Raw genomic sequence first — 13891 nt, 5'->3', positions numbered from 1 at the left:
TGGAGCGCTTGTTGTTATTGCGCTGCGCAGACGTGTGGAGCGCTCGTTGTTATTGCGCTGCGCAGACGTGTGGAGCGCTCGTTGTTATTGCCCTGCGCAGACGTGTGGAGCGCTTGCTGTTATTGCCCTGCGCAGACGTGTGGAGCGCTTGTTGTTATTGCCCTGCGCAGACGTGTGGAGCGCTCGTTGTTATTGCGCTGCGCAGACGTGTGGAGCGCTTGTTGTTATTGCCCTGCGCAGACGTGTGGAGCGCTTGTTGTTATTGCCCTGCGCAGACGTGTGGAGCACTCGTTGTTATTGCGCTGCGCAGACTGGCAGTGCCGTGATCACACTGCCTTCCCAGCTGTGGAGACCCATCCAGCTCCCATGAGCAAACAGACCCCATCACCAGCCAACCTGGGTTTTATAAGCCAGCTAACCTCTGCTTCATTGCCATGCCTTATTGGCTGTGTGGGGATCCTCAAACATGTAGGATGGCAGCTCTGTATCCCGTAACAGAACTTAGCTGCTTTATTCTCTCTTTAGGGACATTGTGTTGTGGCATAACCATGCAACAGGCATAACAAAGCATATAAAATTACACACATATGCAAAAGAGTCAGTGCAAGCACAAAGGCATTGGACAGTACAGGTACACCCTCTTCTGTATTACTGATACAGATGTAGACTTGCCAACTGGTCCTGCCAATGTGGTAAAATGTGGGAACATAACAAGAGAGTGTTTCCCTATGTAATATTAATGCGATGTTGCACGGCACACAACATGCCGCTTTGTGCTATTTTTTCCGGGATGATCGATATCAGTGGCCTAAGGGAGATGTTTCAGATTCCTGATACAGAGGGTGCTTGGGGTCTTAGAGAACTGAACTGAAGGCCAAAAGGCTGTGAGATTCAGATGGAGCGTCTCTTCGGTATGCTTGAGCAAACTTCTCAAGGTAAATCTCTTAACCGTATTTCTTTAGGAAATACTGCACTGTTTTGTTGAGTCTTTGTATGCGTTTCATGTCAAATGTGATATTGCTACATCACCCTTGTTACTGTTGTAGTACGGTGGCCTACAAACTGTAGTCACCTACGGACCACTGGTTGCCTGTGGGGGAGGTCTTATGAAATTTATTATTAGTAGTACTAGACTATGGTCAGTGAGACAGGTGAACTTTTTCCATCCTTGAATGAAAACTAAGTAATTATTGTGCATTTCAAATATGAAATATGAAGTTAGACTCAGTTTTGTTAAAATTAATAATTAAATATTGTTTAAATGCCGTATTTTTGTGTTTCTTTACAGTTTTATTCTCCCTGTGAGAATTTGTAGTTTAGAAACATTCAAAAATGGTTACTTAATAAATTCCACAAAAAAGTAAAATGAGTATTGCAAGTTATATGCATTTTATTCACTGGAAGGATTGGTTGAATTTGTGGAAAGTTCAGTGAAAAAATAAATATTAAAATATTTTATGGTTGTAGTGGAACTAATATGAATAGCATGAATACATGGAAGGCATTCCTGGATGGAAAAAAAAAAAAAAAGAATTGAAATATTTTTTTTTCTTAGAATCTTATTTGGTACTTGCCCTTGTATGGTGCTTCCCAGGGGGCAGGTTTACTCCAGACAAAAGCGACCCCAGCTAGAGAGAGGTGAACGGAGCTAATAAAGAGAGCTCTGTTTCGTGTCAGGGTGTCGGGGTCAGTGTGCTGTGTTCACCACAGGTCATGTGCGTGCGAGAGTGCACGTGCACAGGCGTAGTGAACTAAAGCGCTCATTGAGAGACCGGCGTGTCTGCTCCGCGTAGCCTCTGCTATCTCTCACCGATCAGCCCCATACAGTGAAGATTCACCATGTTTGGGGCCTGTCAGTTTTCCTCGTGAGTGATGACGCTATGATCACACCCATGGGAAAGATGAGCAGGGAACGCCGTGTGTCCTCAGCATGCTTGAAAAATAACAGATTGCGTAAAGCGCATAGTGATTCAGCGCACGGTGTTTATTTTCTTCTTCACATCATGATGATAAGTCCTGAAATATGAAATACCTCACTGACGGTGTGTTTCACCGACTATGTACTTCATCATCCGTAATGACAGCCTTAGTCATACGGTTCATAACGGCTCAGCCCAACATCTCTCAGATTCCAGAGCCCAAATTTACTTTGGAGTTTTACACTTCCTGTCTGAGTGTTTACATGTTAAATAAATAAATAATATGTTTTAGAAATGCAGAAATCTACACAGCTGTTCTGGCTGTATCTAATGTACGTGCTGGGTCATTTGAGGCGCTAGTTTTATTGCCAGTTTTGGGTGTATTTGTATTGGCTTGAAACCAATGCGTTATTTAGGCACATTATGTGAGTTGACAGGTATGTGTAGGTGATGACCCAGCAAGCCAGGTGGCTGGCCAGTTTAGGATTGGCTGTCCAGTGTTTTACACAAATATATTTCAACAGATTTAGTGTGTTTTAATTTTGCCTAGACACTAGCTGTCTAAGCAGCATTAATTGGAGTTTACATGTTAAGTAATAAGAAATGCATTATAGAAGTGTGTGCATAGCCACAGATATTATAGGTCTGTGGGGGAATGTAAGTCTGTACTGGAGACAGAAAAAAAAAGATTCAGAAGAAGAAAAAAATAACTCAAGTTGGGAGTGTTATTATGCAGTGTTGAGAAGTTTTAACTGAATTTTGTGTGTTTACGTGAGATCACAGGGCACATAGCTTAGTGTTTGTAACAAGTCTGTGGTCATTGTACAGCAATCATGAAATGACCTTATTTCTGTGTGATGCCCTGAGAGGTGCCAAGCCCTCTGTGCTGTATGGGTGTGGCACATTCTCCACCAAGACGTGTCGAACCCTGTGCAAACCGAGCCATTTGGTGCCACCCCTGTGTGACCAGTCAAGTCCCTGAATAATTTGTTATATTTGGCTGCTTATTTTTTCGATGACTGACACAGAGCTGCAGATGGGTCTGTTTCAGCCCCGCCCACTCGGCCTGTCAGTCAAGCTCAGACAGGGATGCCCATGAGGGCAGAGAAAGGCGGGCAGAGTACGCGCTCACACACGCCCGCTATGCCACTCCACGTCCTCTCTGTCACGTAATTAATCGGCAGCTATGAAAGCACCTATTAAAGTCCCTTCAGTGTGAAATAATTTGGACCCAGCCCCTCCCATCCAGGGCCCAAGGAAAGAAAAGGCGTGGCTGATTGGCTGCTCAGTAGCCCAGGGCCCTGGGGGGGAGGGGGGGGGGGGGGGCGGAGTCCCGTTTCATGCACAGGTTTTACTGGCTGAGCTCAGTAGTGCTCAGTAATCTTCGTTGTCATTGGTTATACATGGATTCTGTGTGGCTCACTGGTGAAATATTCCCTGACTAACTGGATGCTGTTGGCCAAGGCCTGCTTCACTAGGGCTAACCTGCTTTCAGTGTTCTGCTCGTTAGATCTGATGAACGGAGTGTTCTGCTCTCGTCTTTTCTCCTACTTTGGGCACTTGCCTGGAGCTGTACCCTCAGTGCTGACTGGAACCCCCCCTATTGGCACCCCCCCCTCCCTCCTGGCCTCCTCCGCCTCCCTTGGCCCCCTCGCTCCCCTCCTGGTTCTCCCCTCCTGGTTCTGTTGGTTCAGCTCCAGCTCTGCTCCTGTCCCCTGCCTGACAGCCCCAGCCGTCGTCCCACTGGCCCGTCTCCCCATGTGACCACAGTCATCCACGCCGGGCTCCATTGACACTTATGTACTGTCATTTTCTCAGTGCTGCATATTATGTGCTTTCACATGTAACCGGTGCCAGCCTGCAGCCAGCGAGAGCTGGGCTCCCCCACTGAGTCCGGCTGCGCTGGAGGTTTCTTCCCGTTCCCAGTCAGGGATATTTTCCCTGCCACTGTCGCCCCAGGCTTGCCTGGGGGGGGTTCAGGCCCGGATCTCTGCAAAGCTGCTTTGTGATGATTCGCTTTGTAAAATGTGCAATGCGGATAACCTGAACGTCAGTGAGATCCTACTTGTGAGATCACGCACACACGAACACCCACACGGTGAAATATTCTGTGCTTATAATTAGCCCTATTATGTTGATTCTTGGTCAAATATTTATTGCCAGTGGTTACAAATGGATGCTGTTTGGACCATTGGATAAATATCCACTGACTGTGTATATAAATGGAAGCTGTGGATCACTGGAGAAATATTCGCTCTCTGCCATAGTAAGTGGAGGCTGTGTGGATTAGCAGAAATCTTAACTCAGAGCCTCTATAAATGCTGTCCTATTAGCCTTCCGTTTGTCACTCGCCTGCTGTTCACTGCAGCTCTCTGCTGTTGTTCTAAGCTGCTCATGCTCTGTTTTCAGCCCTGCTCTGTTCCTAAGCCTGCTCTATGCTCTGTTTCCAGCCCTGCTCTGTTCCTAAGCCTGCTCTATGCTCTGTTTCCAGCCCTGCTCGCTGTGGCTCTGTGTATCTGTCAGGCCGGCGGGGTCTCTGGCGGCCAGTCCTGACGCCACCCCCTCAGGCATCAGCTGACGCCTCAGCTCCTGCTCTATTTATGGACCTGCACCTTACCCCACCACCATTTGTTTTGTTCAGACTCCATCTGCTTCCTCGTCCTTCCAATAAGTACTGGAGATTGATATTAGCCAGATTTCCCATATAGTGCACCCCTTGGTTTTAAGCGCAATTTTCGTTTATTTCAAATACGTCATTCTTTTGCTGTATCTTTCATTAAATGGATATGGCCTTAGCGCTCTTTCTCTCTCAGTCAATCTCTCTCTCCCCGACTCTCTCTCTCTCTCTCTCTCTCTCTCTCTCTCTCTCTGTCTATCATCATGGCCCTCTCTGACTCAAGTCCTCAGATGATTAAAGATGTCCTGGATCCTCAGCCCTGCAGGTGACTAAAAATATCTCCCTCCTGTGGGTGACAGTGCTTCTCACGCACGGCTCTCTGGATTTTACCGACTCCTGCTAGAGGAATTATTACACACAAGTCTTCCCATCTTTCCTCTGCTCTACCTGCTGTTAACACCAGCTGCAGAGGCTCACTTGCTTCATGAACCGAGCAGCAAATATCATCTCGTCTTCCTCAGGATTAAACATTAGCAGCAGGGAGAGGCACTAGCCTAAAAACTAGTTGTGTCTGACAGCTTTTGTGAAAAGGCCCGTAGGCCGTGAAGGAGAGACTAAGAGTCTCACATCACCCGGAAGCTATATGCATTAATACTTTATCATCGCACTTTAGAAACGAAGCTCGCGCCGTCACCCAGATGACACGTACCGCACGGTCGGTGCAAATGAGGACGCCCCTGCCCTCCCGGACACAGTCCCCCCCGGAGGCTTCCTCGCTGAGGGTACTATCGAGCCTGAACGTGCAGCAACCCGCCTCCCCGCCGGTGTGCTTTTCCTTCAGTCCAAACAGAAGCTGATGTTTCCAGCTGTGTCTCCTTGAGAGATTCAGGAATGCGCTCTCTCCCAAGATTTCTCTCTCCTAACATGGCATTTTTTTACTCCGCAGTGTCAACACGACCAAGGGGAAGCGTTTTACTGTTTTTGGTCATGCTTTCTTTCCCGCCCATTGAATCTGGAGGAGCCGTCTCTGCTGTGGTCAGACTGTGAGTGCCGTGGGTGTCTGGCAGTCCCACGGGGTGCAGTACGCTGGCTGTACGTAGCCTTGCTCTGAAAGGGCAGGACTTTGGTTAGCAGGGATTCCCCACCACCTCCTGCTGGTCGTGCTCCTGGCTGTGCTGGCTTCACCTGCCACCCTGCAGTGTGTGAACCTCATAGCCCAGCTAGTGGGTTGTGAAATGAAAAGTGGTGGCTGGCTGCTGGTTTTTCAGAAGACATTAACTGTTGTCCTGTGATGGATCGGCGATCTGTCCAGGATGTGTTGCTGCCTCTCGCCAAGTGCATGCTGGGATATGGGATAGGCCCACACCCCCCCCCCCCACAACTACTGTATGACCAAGGATAAGCAGGTTAGATAATAGATGGGTGGATAGCCTGTTGTGTGTCTTCCAAAATTGACAAGGGACATTGAAGTCATGAGATGGGCCTGAAGTTTCTATAAGTTTCTATAAATTTACCCTGTCCTGTTGGGTACATTTTTTAATGCAGGCTGCAGACATTTCCATTTATAAAATGCCCTATAGGGACAAAGATTGAAAGAAAACAGTGTCTGTAGTTGGTGTCCCAAATCTCCAAACATTTTCTGCAGTGCTGATTAAGATGGCAAGAAACTGCTTGGCTTCAAGAAGAACCACGTGATCAGGAGGGTTTAGAAGATTATGTCACGAGATTAATATACATTTTATACGTCCATGATGTGATCAGCACTGCAGTGTTCACCTTCTGGCTCTAACCCGTAGCTCACATAGCTGGGAAGCCAAAGCGAATCTGAGAGATTTAGTGATGGAGACCTGCGCAGCGGTATGGTGAGCGGTTATCTGCGGCGGTGTTTTCGGGGGGGGCGGAGCGTCCGTGCCGTGAGCCCAGCGTTCCGGAGGCACGCGGAACAGCCTGGAACGCGCCGCGCGGACGCAGGACGTCGCATACATTTCCTTTTATGTACCAAGTGTCTAAACGAACCGCCGCGCGGGTGGAATAAATCCTGGAGAACGCCGGGGCCCGTAGGCCTGCGTCCAGCCGGCTGTGGGACGGTGTTTATGGAAGGAGAGCGTCACCCCCAACCCCCCCCCCCTCCCCCCATCCCCGTCCAAAAAGCGCCGTGCGCTCCCCCGCTCTGACCCGCGGCAGTCCGGAACTTTCTCTCCAACCATGTATGGAGCTCTGTTTTTCAGAACCCCCGTCCCCCCCTCCCCCCCTCGTTCGACCCCACCCCACCCCCGCACGCGGGGAGACGTTTCGGCCTCTTCCCTCGGCCGCTAGCTGAGATGCCGAGCCGATGAGCGCACGCCGACCCCCCCCCCCCCCCCCGCCGTCGCTCGGCCTTGTTTATTTATGTATGAAGGCATCTTCAATTAACACGGCCAGCGTGCTCTTCCCCAGAAAGGCCTGGCCGGCGCGCTCCTCCGAGGAGGGGGGGCGGAAGAGCTCGTTCCGTCGCGAGCGTGACGCACGCCCTTATTTACATTTCACTCATAATGGAATCTTGGGTATTTCCCCCCCCCCCTCCCCTTTTTTTTTTCATTGGGTCCCTTTTAGAAATCGATCATTAATCTGTGGAGGGGAAAGCAGCCTGTCGAAGCAGCGCTCCCCTTCCTGAGAGGAGACGGTGAGCTTCAGGGGTATCGCCGTGGATATAATTACCGCTACGGACAGTTACGTAACTGCTGAGTGCTCTCGGTTCGAGTCTGTGCGTTAGCGCGCACCTTGGCTTTGAAGAAGCGAGGTGAGCTGTTCTCGCGCCGCGGACATCAAGGTGCTTTGGTTTTTTTTTCGTCACGTGTCACTGTTTTATAACGGGATGCTTGGCGGTGCGGTCTAGAGCCCTTATTTTTGGCATCCGGTCCCGAGGGTAATGGAATTTACCCGCTATGCCTGATATGTGTGAGGAGTCATTGGCCTCCTGGACAGAATCACCGCGCGCCTCGCGTGGAGTGTGGACGTTTCCCAGAGAGCCACGCGACTCTTAGCTGTGCGGTTCCGCCTGTGCTGCAGTTTAGCTGTGCGGTTCAGCCTGTGCTGCAGTTTAGCTGTGCGGTTCAGCCTGTGCTGCAGTTTAGCTGTGCGGTTCAGCCTGTGCTGCAGTTTAGCTGTGTGGCCTAGCCCAGCTGTCTGGTTCAGTTCAGTTGCGAGGTTTCAGCACAGCTGTTTAGCAGCCTTGTTCATTTAATTTATTTTTGCTGTATGATTCAGTGTAGGTGCATGGTTCAGTTTAGCTGTATGATTCAGTGTAGGTGCATGGTTCAGTTTGAGCCTGTTTTGGATTCAGTGTAGTGTTGCATGGCTTTCTTTTTGCTGTATTATTTCAATGTAGGGAAGGATTCGGTTTACCGTAGAATTCTGTAGTGCATGTTTCAGTATGTGTTATGATTCTGACTAGAAAGATGGTTGTTTGACTGTGCGTTCATTGTGTAGGTGTGGTGTGGTTTAGCTGTATGATTCAGTGTTGTGCATGGTATGTGTGTTGTGAGCTGTGCTGGGTTTGGATTTGCTGTGTGTATTCGTGTTGTATGTGATGTTTGCCTTTGTGTGTGCTGTTCAATCTTGTATGTTTAAGTGTTAAATGTGTGTGGACCTGGTGTGGTTTTAACGGTGTCCAGGTGTAAATGCTCGTTGTGTAGTGTTGTATTTGTTGTGGCTGACTCAGTGTTGTGTTAAATGTTTCGGTGTGAACTGCATGTGGTCACCAAGTATGTTGAATTGTGTGAATTGCGGGTGTGCGTGTGTGCTGTGTGTGTTTGTGTGTGTGTGTGTGTGTGTGTTGTCTGTGTGTCTGTGTGTGTGTGTGGTGGTGTGTGTACTGTGTGTGTGGGTGTGTATGTGTGTCTGTGGGTGTGGGTGTGTGTGCGTGTGTGTGTTTAGGGGGGTTGGTACTAGCTGCTGTTGTGTCTGGGAGCCGTAGAGTAGGTGCCACATTCTCAAGTGGCAGGTGCTGACAGTCCCATTTGGGGACGCCTTGCGCTGAAAAGCAGACGGTCTGATCAAGGTCGAAACAGGACGCCTTTATTGGGTGGGCCCGGGGGGTGTGGGGTTTAGAGAGGAAGTCACATCCCCTGTGGCCCACAGTGTCCGTCCCACGGACACACGGAGCTCTGAGACTCTCTGTTCCCTCAAACAGGGGATTCTGGGATTGGAGACACTGTCGGCTCGAGGTAGGGGGAAGGGTGGCTTTGGATGAGTTGATACAGGGAGGTCTGGAATGGGCAATACTGGGATTTTAGGAGCAGTTTGGGGGGTTTAACTGTGCTGCATGGGTCTGCCAGTGAGTATCTGTGAAGTTCCAGCGAAACTGAACAAAAACTCCTTGCTGATAAAAACTCATATCGACTTTCCTGATATGTCTAAGGCAATATAGTGAATATTATATTATAGTATTATTATAATTGCTTGGCAGTTGTCTTGCCTGACTTTTGTAAAATGTACCTTTAAAAAAACGTCACTAGGAATCGCTGCATGCCTTTAATGTAATACTCTTTATAATGAACCATACGTTTTACCAGATTCTTCTTGGTGCTATGAATGCACACTTGTGGTGTTCTGAATGGTTTATCATGTGATGGACCGCCGTCACAATGGTGAGAAAGGCCCACGGCCAGCGCTGCAGCTGCTTTGGACAGCGCCGTGGGGACTGTGTTAGCGTAAGAGCGTGTTTTAGTTAGGGGAAGAGCTTTAACTTCAGCTTAAACTTACACACGCACACACACACACACACACCCTCACTCATATTCACACATTCTGTTTGATAGTTTGTTAACAGGATTTTTGTTTACACGTTCTTCCCCTTTCATCTTGCATGCCTCCTTGAAGGCACTTCCTTTGAAAATTTGTCTTCTTGTTCTTTTGTTGTTGTTATTTTTTATTATTTCAATTGATTCACCAGTACTAGGTGAGAGTGCTATAAACCCTTTTGGGTTTTTTCTCCCCCGCACAATCAGTATGTTGCTGCTGTTGTGTCCTTGTGTAGATAAATAAGACAAAAAAACAATGTATCAACGAATGTGATAAAAAGAGGAGGGAGATGTTAAATAAAGAGCGAGCGTGTTAGCATGTTAATGTGTTAGCGTGAGCGTGCTATAGAGAAGAGACGAGCCGTAGCATTCAGAAGTGCCTTAGCGTGTGGAGTGCACTGCAGTGCCAAGTGTTCTGTGGAGTGCAATGCAGTGCCAAGTGTTTCGTGGAGTGCACTGCAGTGCCAAGTGTTCTGCAGACAGTGACAGTGACAGTCTGCAGGGCAACCAGTCCTCGCACTGATATAAACCGAAAAGAGTTCAGGACATTTTCCTGTGATAGGTCTTCTCTCCTTTCTCTCCAGTGGTTGCTCATCTGACCACAGTGCAAATAGATCTCACCTCTCTTCTGAGGTCCAAAACTAAACGCTATCATCACTTACCAATCTGACCGTACTGACCAGCAAAGTTTGTGTATCAGATATAGCCAAAGTATCATCATGTTTGCAGTGGAAGTTGTTTATAGTTTTCACAACCTCCTCCAAGACATTGTGCCTTATGACCTGTGATTTCGAGCTAGTTGTCTTTTTGCGCTATTCTTAGAGATGGGTTGCCAAGGTGTGAAAATGTCCTTGGACACCAGAACCTTTTGTGCGCTACCTCCAGCAGCCTTGATCCGCTATCCCACGAATCCATTAATCCTTCAGCTGTCAGGATGCCATATTAGGTCACGAGGCATCTCACTAGAAGATTCTGAGCTTTCAGTGGATAAGCCACCTGAAGCCCCCAAACCGAGCCTCCATTTAACGTAAATATTTTACCCTGCAATCAGACCTCCAACATCAAGCAGCTACGCAGCTCGGCAGGGTGTTACGTTCACGAATAAAATAGCCAACAAACCTGGAAGGTAATTGGAGCACAGTTTCTGATGTTGATTGGCCAAAATATTTAACTGGCTGCTTAAATGAACTTGATAAATAACAGGGATTGCTGGTTCTTCACTGGTGGTTGGGCCTTTGTTCCCTCAATATTTTCTATTAAAGTTTTTGTGGTTTCGGTTGGTATTTGGCCCGCCGACGAGTAAGAGTCGGCCTTCCCCGCTAATTGAACAGTCGCTTAACAGCTGCGCGTAGCTTTTCGCTCGCGCCCCGTAGCGCACGTTGAGTTACGACGGACACCTGTCAGGCGCCATCAAATTCAGATCAGCGTTCGGTTATCGCCGCGAGCCTCATTACCGTCGAGCTCCGCCGGCACGCCGCGGCCCCCCCCCGGGGACCGACGCGGGGAGCGGCGGCTTTAATTCCTGTAATGACGGCGCCGTGACGACGGGGCCTGGTGCGTGAGAGAGCGAGCCCGCTCTGGCGGGGGAGGGGTGCGAACGAGCGGATCACGAATGGGGAGAAGGGCACGTGCGCGAGGGGAGGATCGGGTTCGAGACGGGGGGTTCGTGGGAGCGCGGAGAGTGCTAGAATGAGGCGGAGCTTGTCAGAAACGCATCAGATCAAAGCTGCTCTTGAGGAGCGTAATCTCTTCCCTCTCAGTCTCTGTCTTTTCATTACAGGCATTTCGCAGACGCTCTTATCCAGCACGACTTACGCAACTTTTATATTGTATCCATTTATAGAGCTGGATATATACTGAAGCAATGCAGGTTAAGTGCCTTGCTCAATGGTACAACTGCAGTGTCCTACCCGGGAATCGAATCTACGACCTTCAGGTTACAAGACCGGTTTCTTGCCCATTATACTACACTGCCGACTTGGGCTTAACAGTGACATTGTAGGAGTCAAATGACAGAAAGCATAAGAAAGTGGCATTCCTAGCATTGCATTCTGAGTCTGGGTCTGGGCTTGTGAGAGCACATGGCTTATAGTTGCAGTTATATTAGGAGATAGAGATATTAACTGTGGGATTGAGGGTCTGAGTGCACCACTGTGCTGTAAGCAGTCCCGCAGGCAAGGCCCATTCTCCCGGTGCCAGTCTTATTTCACCGGGTTTTGCATCTGAAAGGTCACACGTACGGTTTCGCTGCCAGTTGGACGGTGGAAAAAGGCTGTAAATAACGTCCGGGTCCGTTTTGTTCCCGACAGGAATGAGTTAAGAGAATAGGCCAGATCCTCCCCTGGCACAACTGGCCCGTTTCAAAGACAAGGCTATTGTGTGCTACTGATGCCTGGGAAGAATGGGCTGGAATTGTAGGCTCTCCCCAGTGAATACGAATACTGTTCTATAAGGAGGTGGCAGTGACAGTGCTGTTCTATAAGGAGGTGGCAGTGACAGTAAAGTTCTGTGAGGAGGTGGCAGTGACAGTGCTGTTCTATAAGGAGGTGGCAGTGACAGTGTTGTTCTGTGAGGAGGTGGCAGTGGCAGTTTTGTTCTGTAAGGAGGTGGCAGTGACAGTGTTGTTCTATAAGGAGGTGGCAGTGACAGTGCTGTTCTATGAGGAGGTGGCAGTGACAGGGCTGTTCTATAAGGAGGTGGCAGTGACAGTGCTGTTCTATAAGGAGGTGACAGTGACAGTGCTGTTCTATAAGGAGGTGGCAGTGACAGTGCTGTTCTATAAGGAGGTGGCAGTGACAGTGCTGTTCTATAAGGAGGTGGCAGTGACAGTGCTGTTCTGTAAGGAGGTGGCAGTGACAGTGCTGTTCTGTAAGGAGGTGGCAGTGACAGTGCTGTTCTATAAGGAGGTGACAGTGGTGTTCTATAAGGAGGTGGCAGTGACAGTGCTGTTCTATAAGGAGGTGGCAGTGACAGCGCTGTTCTATAAGGAGGTGGCAGTGACAGTGCTGTTCTATAAGGAGGTGGCAGTGACAGTAAAGTTCTGTGAGGAGGTGGCAGTGACAGTGCTGTTCTATAAGGAGGTGGCAGTGACAGTGCTGTTCTATAAGGAGGTGAAAGTGACAGTAATGTTCTAAAAGGAGGTGGCAGTGATATTGCTGTTCTATAAGGAGGTGGCAGTGACAGTGCTGTTCTATAAGGAGGTGGCAGTGATGGTGCTGTTCTATAAGGAGGTGACAGTGACAGTGCTGCTCTATAAGGAGGTGGCAGTGACAGTGCTGTTCTGTGAGGAGGTGGCAGTGACAGTGCTGTTCTATAAGGAGGTGGCAGTGACAGGGCTCTTCTATAAGGAGGTGGCGGTGACAGTGTTGTTCTGTGAGGAGGTGGCAGTGACAAGGCTGTTCTATAAGGAGGTGGCAGTGACAGTGCTATTCTATAAGGAGGTGGCAGTGACAGTTTTGTTCTGTGAGGAGGTGGCAGTGACAGTGTTGTTCTGTGAGGAGGTGGCAGTGGCAGTTTTGTTCTGTAAGGAGGTGGCAGTGACAGTGTTGTTCTGTGAGGAGGTGGCAGTGACAGTGTTGTTCTGTAAGGAGGTGGCAGTGACAGTGTTGTTCTGTGAGGAGGCCAACATGCTCCTGACACTCATTGCCCATTCATCCGTCAGTGAGTTACAGCTGTTTGCCCGCCTCAGTGTCTGTTTACTGAATAGGCAGACACACTGCCGAAGGCCCTGGCAGGAAGCTCCGTTGCCAGGCAGCCATCCGGCGGCCTAATAAGCAAATGACTGACAGCGGGCTGCTCATTAGGAATCCGAGAGCGCAGTCCCCCTCGCAAAACCGCCGGCCAAAAGTGTTAGGAACACAGCGGAGGGAAAGCTTCCCTGTGAATGCTAAATATCTGCATTTGAAACAGCGCTTCATTATTTCGGGTGATTTTTTTGTCGAAGCACGAAAGGAGGCTTCGGGTTTACCTTCAAACGTGGAGGAGGGTGAGAGCGAAGCAGCCCACTCACTCCAGCTGATCGTATCAGCAACCAACAGGAAACAGGAAATGTAGTATCACCAAATAGAAAAATAAAATGTGTGGGGATCAGTTCAGTGATGGCACATCTTTGGCTGAGCTGAACATCTCAGTCTCATGTCAGTTATATGTCAATCCTCAAATTTCAGAACTAGAAAAACAAAAATACAAACACAAATCATAATATGTCACTTAGCCCATCATATCTGGCCGTCTATCATAAGTGTAATTGTTGATACGTTAGCACCATGCAATTTATCAGTAGATCTTATTATATTGTATGGCTTGAAGGTGTGAAAGTGATGTTCTTATCAGCAGTGATCATCTTGGGCCCACCATTACAGTAATTTACAGTAATGTAACAGCAGTAAGTAATGCCATATGCAGTAGCACCAACAGATTGAGACTGGGGTATTCCATAGATATACTGTCAGTGAAGTATGTTTTCTAGACTAGCAGTCACCTTGGTTACTATCTGCCACTAGCTTGTAACAATCTGAAATAATTGCCCACGCATGATGAGTTTTTGCATTTTGTTTTTTATTTATTGTAAATTA

General features: G+C 48.6%; 1 protein-coding gene across 8 annotated transcripts in view; it reads left to right on the top strand.

Annotated features, from left to right (window-relative positions):
• LOC135244882 (sorbin and SH3 domain-containing protein 1) overlaps positions 1 to 13891 on the top strand; it is an 87356-nt gene that overhangs the window by 12388 nt on the left and 61077 nt on the right. The window contains exon 1 of one of the 8 annotated variants that reach the window (XM_064317542.1): positions 8588 to 8741. The exons of the other annotated variants lie outside the window; for them this stretch is intronic. The gene's annotated coding sequence lies outside the window, so the exon portion shown is untranslated. Of the gene's footprint in view, positions 1 to 8587; positions 8742 to 13891 lie in introns of those variants that run through there. 8 annotated transcript variants of the gene reach the window in all.

This window comes from Anguilla rostrata, chromosome 18 (assembly GCF_018555375.3).
Source record: "Anguilla rostrata isolate EN2019 chromosome 18, ASM1855537v3, whole genome shotgun sequence".
NCBI classification, from domain to species: Eukaryota; Metazoa; Chordata; class Actinopteri; order Anguilliformes; family Anguillidae; genus Anguilla; species Anguilla rostrata.
Note: the sequence above shows the minus strand (reverse complement) of the source record. Positions and strands in the feature narration are given on the sequence as shown.